We start from the raw sequence: 7269 nt of genomic DNA on the forward strand, positions 1-7269 counted from the left end.
GTTCGCATCTTGCCTACGTTCCAAGTTATCCCTCGAGCCCAATACCCGCTCCACCCTCGCGTCTTGGGTGGGCGATGCTGTGCTCAGCTGACTGCATCCTTTGAAAATCACTTTCAGGTCTGGGGCTATTAAGAGGAGCAGCTTTATAATTGAGAGTAATTGTAGGTCTTCCTTATCAACGGGGACCAAACACAAACACCATTAGGGCTGGCTCACAAGCTGGTAGATGACACACAGAAGAAGCTGTCTGCAAGGTTGGAAAGTGCGGCATTATCACCTACGCTCTACTAAAAGGAGACCAGGAGACTCTCCCAGAGCAGCAGGGGAAGAAACAAGAGAAATTAGATCCTCGGGCTCCTTATTTCCAATATGGATTTCCAAATCCAAATCCCCACTGCTACAGACCATTTGCTCCTTGGATAGGCTTTTGGGGCTGATGTCGACACTAGATCATTCTGCTGTAGATCTAGGGCGATATCGATCTTGAGAAGTTGGAACAATCCAGGTCTCCTCCTCAACATCCCGTTAACTTAAATTGGTCCCCAGTGACTCAGCACGGCTGACATGTCTCTCTATGCACACCTAAGGCCAAATGAACCAAGTGTGGGTGCCTTCGACCTTTCACTCTTTCTTTCTGGTGTAGAACGGGCAAAAGATCAGTGGAGCCAAAGCTCATTCAGAGCCGCGGGAGTCCGCAAAGAGAACGAGCTGCACGTGGTGGGGAGCAAATGCAAAAGCCAGCAGGAGATGAGATCCGGGAGGAGTTTGGGTGCCTGCATGGCACAGATGTTTACAGTCCTCCACCTGGAAGAACGCCCACGCCTCACAAGACCCGCCTATCCTGCACGTCCGATCTCCTCCATTCAGCTTGCACACGCTGAGGGCACGGACGGATATTCTACCCAGCACCCGCAGTTCCTCTTGCACAGTGGGAGGTGTCCCCGGGCCCTGCACCCCCTATGGCCTACGAAAGGTAGAGAACCGCCTAGGACGCCCAAACTGCCTCCCCGGCATAGCTGGGGTCGTGCACGTGGTCTCCCTTCTCAGCCACAAACAACTCTCCCCTGCTGATGCTGATGTGTTTACATCCTCAATGAAGACACAACAGAAGACTCACAGCCTGCAGAAGTCGCGTCGCAGAACTACAGCACTAAAACAGATACATGCGGCATAAAAGCAATGAAAATAAAATCGTGTCCTACAAAAAGTGAGCAGTGATCGTGCATGGTGCTCATCAAGCACACATGCTATGGAATGTTCTCCCGGCTGGCATGAAGGATTCGCCAGTCTCCAGATCCGATCAGGCCTCTCCCCCCGGCAGCGCTGTGCCGAGAAAAAGCTATGGGGCTGAGCAGGTGAAAGCAGCAGCCAGGCCGGGGCAGAGATGGCCGGGGGATATGAACGTGATCAAACACTGAGGAGGACTACTAGAACATGTAGAGAAGGCGTCACCAGGTTCTGAGCAGGAGGAAGGTACTAGGCTGAGGCTGGCAAATGCCAACTGGTCCAGGATTGGAGAAGTTGCTGGGCTTGTGCCCAAAAGCGCACCAAGTCATGCCAACATGAGGTTCCCTGCCAATGGCTGCCTTTCAGCAGGGGAGCTCGAGGTTTCCCTTGAGAGTTTTAACTCATCTAGACAGACTACTGCTGGTGGCGCGATGGTGAGAGTCCTCCACTGTGAACTGGAAGCTTGTCAGTTTGAACCCATCAGATGCTCCAGGGACAAAGATGTGGCAATCGACAGCCTGGAAAACTCTCAGGCATAGCAGGGTGGCTCTACTGTCCTATCAGGTCAGTGTGAGTCAGAATCAACTTGAAAAAGGTTTTGTTTTTTAGATGAAATCAAAAAGCCTCAGCTTTTTGAAAACCACCCTCATCAATATAGATCTCTAGCCAGCTAGCTATATACACATATGGACAAGCTATTTTTTAACAGTAAAAATTGCTGGACTGTTCTCATTTCTCAAACTCATATTTCCACTCCACTCGTCTCACAGAATTTTCTCTCAATAAGTTTAATCCCTGAATGACTTTTATTAATCTTCCTATTCTATCTCAGCTGGGACAAAAAATGTGTATAAACTAAAATGGTTTCTATAGGTTTTTTTCTTTTTAATTTCCTGTAACCAAAAGGCTGGAAAGAATTGCATTTTCTTCTGGTTTGAGCTATCATTACTAATGTGCACAACTGATCCATACAATAAGAGCTTGGACTAGAATGCTAATCCATGTAATACAGAGAAATGGATAGGGCTTATTTTTCTGTAACTAACTCATGCATAGATGAATATTACTTCTTGCTAAAATGAGTCTGAAGCAGCCATAGTGGTCTTGTCAGGAAGTGTTAGGTGCTGATCACAAGGTCAAAGATTCAAACTCACCGGCCGCTCTGTGGAGAGATCAGGCTGTCTGCTCCTATAAAGATGTACAGCCTCATATATGTGTACCTATATAGGGTTGTATATGTAGAACCTTACATAAGGTCCACCATGAGTGGGAATCGACTCAATAGTGGTGTTTTTCTTTTCTTATTCAATTAGTGAATTGTCAAGCTCATCTCTCCCCAACCCCCCACATTTATAAATGTCAATCGGAAGAAATCTTATTCATATAAACAAGAAGGACATGAAAGTGATCCTTCATGTTCATATCACCGGGATATATTTTTGATTGTTTATCATCTGTGAACTGGTCTAGATTGTCCACTTTTGCTGAAAGCCAAGAAGTGAAACCCAGTTTTGGGAAAGGGCACCACAGAAGTTGGGAACCAGGAAGCAAACCATGAACCTTAAACTCCCTGTGATGGTGAGGTTTTGTGTCAACTTGGCACACCTGTAAGGAGATGCCGGTGGAGTCCAACCTATCAATCAGGTCACAGCCTAATGATGTCTCCTTGTGGGGATGGCCTATTTATAAGAGAGCCTGTGGAGAACTAGTATCTCTCTTGCGCCTGTCCTTACTCGATTGGTTTCTGTCTGCATGTGGCTTCTGGGCAGGTGGCATCTGGCTGCCAATCCTGAGAGCTGTCTGAGTTCTACCATACTCCTGCCGACCCTGGAACCACATGACTCTGAAACCTGTGATCAACCAGCTTCCAGCGTCACCTTCCTGCCTCAATGACTGGCAGCTGTGTGAGGCTGGAGGGGGCTCCAGCTAGCATCTGACCCATGGATTTGAGTAGGACTGAGCACGGCCACTTCACTGATACACATTTCTTTCCTAATATAAAGTTTTTTCTTATACATATGAGTGTCACTGGTTTTGTGCAAATACTCTCCATGTCTTTGTATTTCCTGAAGAGTCTCCATGTTTCCCATGTGTACTGATACCCCAGCTGGAGCACTGCTCCCCTAGACAAGGATGTGGTTGCAAGGCTCTCTCTCCACTTACAAGCTTTACACACACACACACACACACACACACACACACACACACACACGCCGTTTAATTTATACAGGAATTCCCTTATTGCACACAAACCGTTTATAGAACCTAGAGAAGAAATAAATTTTTAAAAAAGGAGAAACAAAATTCTTGTTCAACTTTTTTTTTTCAAATGAGGGATGAAACTAATAAGTCATAGTGCCTTGACAAAATAGAAAGTATATTCAAACTCTAGGGGGGAAAGTACAATAATTTTAGAAACTTAGAGGAAAAAGCTGGGACACAATCTCATTGTTAATCATAGGAAGACTACTGAATAAATGATGATGCTATAACCATGTACATTTGAACTTGAAGAAGATATATTGATGCATTTTGATGCTAGAAATAAACTTGTATATAAATATTTATGGTAATTTATAAAAGCAGGTACGTGTGAAAAGGGACTCATAAAAATTTATTAATCCAACAGGGTATTCCTTTGGGTGTGATGGTAGACAGCTTTCTTTTTTTGTTCCTTTAATGCTTTCCAAATATTCCACAGGTGAGGGGCGTAAAAGTGAAGGGAAGGGAAAGGTGGAGAAATAAGTTCATAGCTTGAAGTGGGTGACAGGAGGCAACAGTTTTGTGCCCCGCTAGTCTGAGCAAGAGCCTAAGTGCACCACACCCTCCAGAGGGGGGCACTGTTGGTAATTCCCACTGATGAATAAATACATCAGGTAGGTTTCAGGCAGCCTCTTCTTGACTCTTTTGATTCCTGCACTACTGACTTCTCATCACTCATTCTTTTGGATCATGGTACTTAGTCCACAGAGTAGAAAGTCAAAGCATCCTCAAGAAATAGCACATCTCATGGATGAAACAAACAAACAAAAGAGCCATCAACCAACAAGTAAAATGTTATCAACCAACACATTTATTTGGACCTTTAACGAAAGGCCGTGGCTGAAGGCTACTTGACTGCAGGTGAATCTACCAGTGAAAGAAGTGTAAGATACTTCACTATGCTACAACTCCGTTGTAGATTATGCAACTCACCTCAGCAAATGGGGAGGAATCTTGGCGATGGTATCCAGACAACCTAGAGTTTCTGGGAGGAAAAAACAAAAAAAAGTTGGAATTTAAAATCAGTCAAGGCTGACAGTCTGCCCATAGTACGCAAGCATCACTGTTAGTAGCCCCAAGCACTGACAATGACAAATTAGGCAATTCTCAATGGCCTGTGTGCAAGTCCTCGTAATGAAAAATGCTTCCCCCTGCTAGCCCCATGACTTCCTCCGGTTGTGCCTCACTAAAGGTAGGGGAGATTTCAGAATTAGGACAGTCCCCTGGAGGGACAAATGATGAAAAGTTAGGTTCCTAACCTGACCCAAAATGCCCATGTAATCTCATTCAATCTGGCTAAAGTATATCTTCAAATCCTCACGGCGGATTCCGATTTGCAGTGACCCTGTAGGGCAGAGTGGATCCTGAGGAGAACTGCCCTGTAGGGAAGCCGAAGGCCACATCGCTCTCTTTCGAGCGGCTGGTGGGTTCAAATCATTTATCTTTCTTTTCGCAGCCAAGCACCTTAACCACCGCACCACCAGGCATCCCCCAAATACGACCTAGAACCATACAAACAGAGGAATGGGAGCCGTTTCCTTGAAATTATTGTCTCGAGAGCCCTTGTGGCACACCTAACCGGTATTCATTGGGCTGCTCAGCGAAAGATCAGCAGTTTGAATCTACCAGGTGCTCTCCAAGAGAAAGATCAGGCCTCTGTTCCCAGGAAGATATACTGCCTCGGAAACCAAAGGGGCAGTTCTACTGCATCCTCTCTGCACTGGGCTGCTAATCCAAGGTCAGCAATTCAAAACCAGCAGCTGCTCCATGGGAGAGAGATGAAACGTCCTGTTCTCATGAAGAGTTAGCCTCGAAAACTCACAGGGGCAGTTCTACCCGGTCCTATAAGGTCACCGTAAGTCGGAACCAACCTATGGCAGTGAGTTTGTTTCGTGGTTTGTTTTTGAGAAGTAGCTCAAAATGCACCTAGATTAGATCAGTCTAACAGTTGACTGGGCAAAGACCATCGCTCAGGACAAACAAATGCTCCTGGCTAAAAGGAGGCTATGGTACTTAGAAACCATGTCATCACGGATGTCTCTGCCAGACTCGCGGGCTAATATCCACCACAGGGTGTGGGACCCTGCCAGCTCTATAAACGCTCAGAACGAGGGCAGCAACCATAGAGTAGCCACAAGGAGAACTGGCCAGCAGAGCTCGGAGGATCCAAGGACAAAAGGGTGTGCAGAGAGAGTACTACAGATCTCCAGAAGTCACCCACGTGAGGGTGCAGGGCAGAGAGCATCGTGCCAGCACCGAAGAGAGAACAGAGAGAACCAGGTTCAACATCTGGATCCACATCAGCAGGGGACGCAGTGGGATTGGGGGGGCAAGTCCCGTATGCTCTAGAAGCTTCAGTTCCCTCATCTCCAAAATCAAAGCCCATAACACCCCCCTCATACCGTTCTCCTGAGGAGCTAGTTCAACAACAAAAGTAAAGAGCCTGATGCAATCCTCAGATGTCAGCATCAGTTCCTATCTCCTTTCCTAAATATTGAGCCAGGCGCTAGGGACGCAATGAGGACAGACACGGTGCTGCACTCGTGGGGCACACAGTCTAGTTCCAAACTAAGGAACACACCAGGAAGGGAAAGGACAGAGAATTATATGGAGTCAGAACAGACGGAATCCTGGCAGTGCTGTGGGTTAAGCGTTGCACTGTTAACTACAAGGCCAGCAGTTTAAACCCACCTGCTGTTGTGTAGGAGAAAGATGAGATTGTCTGTTCCCATAAATATGTCTGGTCTCGGAAACCCTATGGGGCAGTTCTACAATTCCACTCTGTTCTATAGTGCTGCTATGAATCGGAATCAACTTGGTGGCAGTGGGCCTGGTTGTTTTAGTTTGGTTTTTATTTCATTTTATTAACAGAAGGTACCTATATACTTGAGTATAAACTACCCGACTATCAGCTGAGGCACCTAATTTTTTTTCTTACTTTTATTGGGGGCTCTTACATCTCTTATCACAATCCATACATTCATCTAGTGTGTCAAGCACATTTGCACATATGCTGCCATCATTTTCAAAGCATGCTCTTCCCACTTGAGCCTGATATCAGCTCCCCATTCTTCCCCCTTCCTCCCCTACCTGCCCTCCCTCCCTCACGAACCCTTGATGTTATAGATTATTATTTTCATATCTTACATCGTCCTCCATCGCTCCTCATCCACTTTTCCATTATTCGTCCCCCTGGGAGGGGGTTCTAGTTTGATCCTTGTGATCAATTCTCCCTTTCTCCCCCCACCCTCCCCCAATCCTCCCAGTATCTCTACTCTCATTGTTGGCCCTGAGGGGTTTATCTATCCTGGATTTCCTGTGTTGCTGGATCTTCTCTGTAGCAGTGTGCATGTTGTGGTCTAATCCGATTTATATGGCAGAACTGAGGTCATGATAATGGAGGGAAGGAAGCACCAAAGAAATAAAGGAAAATTGTGCTATACTGTACTGCACCCTGACTGGCTCATCTCTTCCCTGTGACCCCTCTGTGAGGGTATGTCCAATTGTCTACAGATGGGCAGTGGGTCTCCACTCCATGCCCGCCGTTCCCCACCTTCCCCCAGCCGCATTCACATTGGGTATGATTTTGTTCTAGGTCTTAGATGCCTGATACCTGATCCCATTGAGAGGCACCTAATTTTAGCATAAAAACTGCATTAAAAATGTGCTGGAAAAACTCGGCTTATACACGAGTATATTTGGTATTAATTGGGGCTTTGGAGTCGGGGCTTCTTACGGGTTGTGATGAGATCTGAAGACTGGGCAGAAAGGAGCAATGTC

General features: G+C 46.3%; 1 long non-coding RNA gene across 1 annotated transcript in view; it reads right to left on the minus strand.

Moving 5' to 3' along the window:
- The window catches only part of LOC123522192, a 44635-nt gene that overhangs the window by 30623 nt on the left and 6743 nt on the right, over positions 1 to 7269 (minus strand). The window contains exon 2 of the long non-coding RNA XR_006680474.1: positions 4423 to 4474. This is a non-coding gene — a long non-coding RNA (uncharacterized LOC123522192). The remainder of the gene's footprint in view (positions 1 to 4422; positions 4475 to 7269) is intronic.

Source organism: Echinops telfairi, unplaced genomic scaffold (assembly GCF_000313985.2).
Source record: "Echinops telfairi isolate 266 unplaced genomic scaffold, ASM31398v2 ScPeMD7_3533;HRSCAF=4204_0, whole genome shotgun sequence".
In the NCBI taxonomy this organism is placed as follows: domain Eukaryota; kingdom Metazoa; phylum Chordata; class Mammalia; order Afrosoricida; family Tenrecidae; genus Echinops; species Echinops telfairi.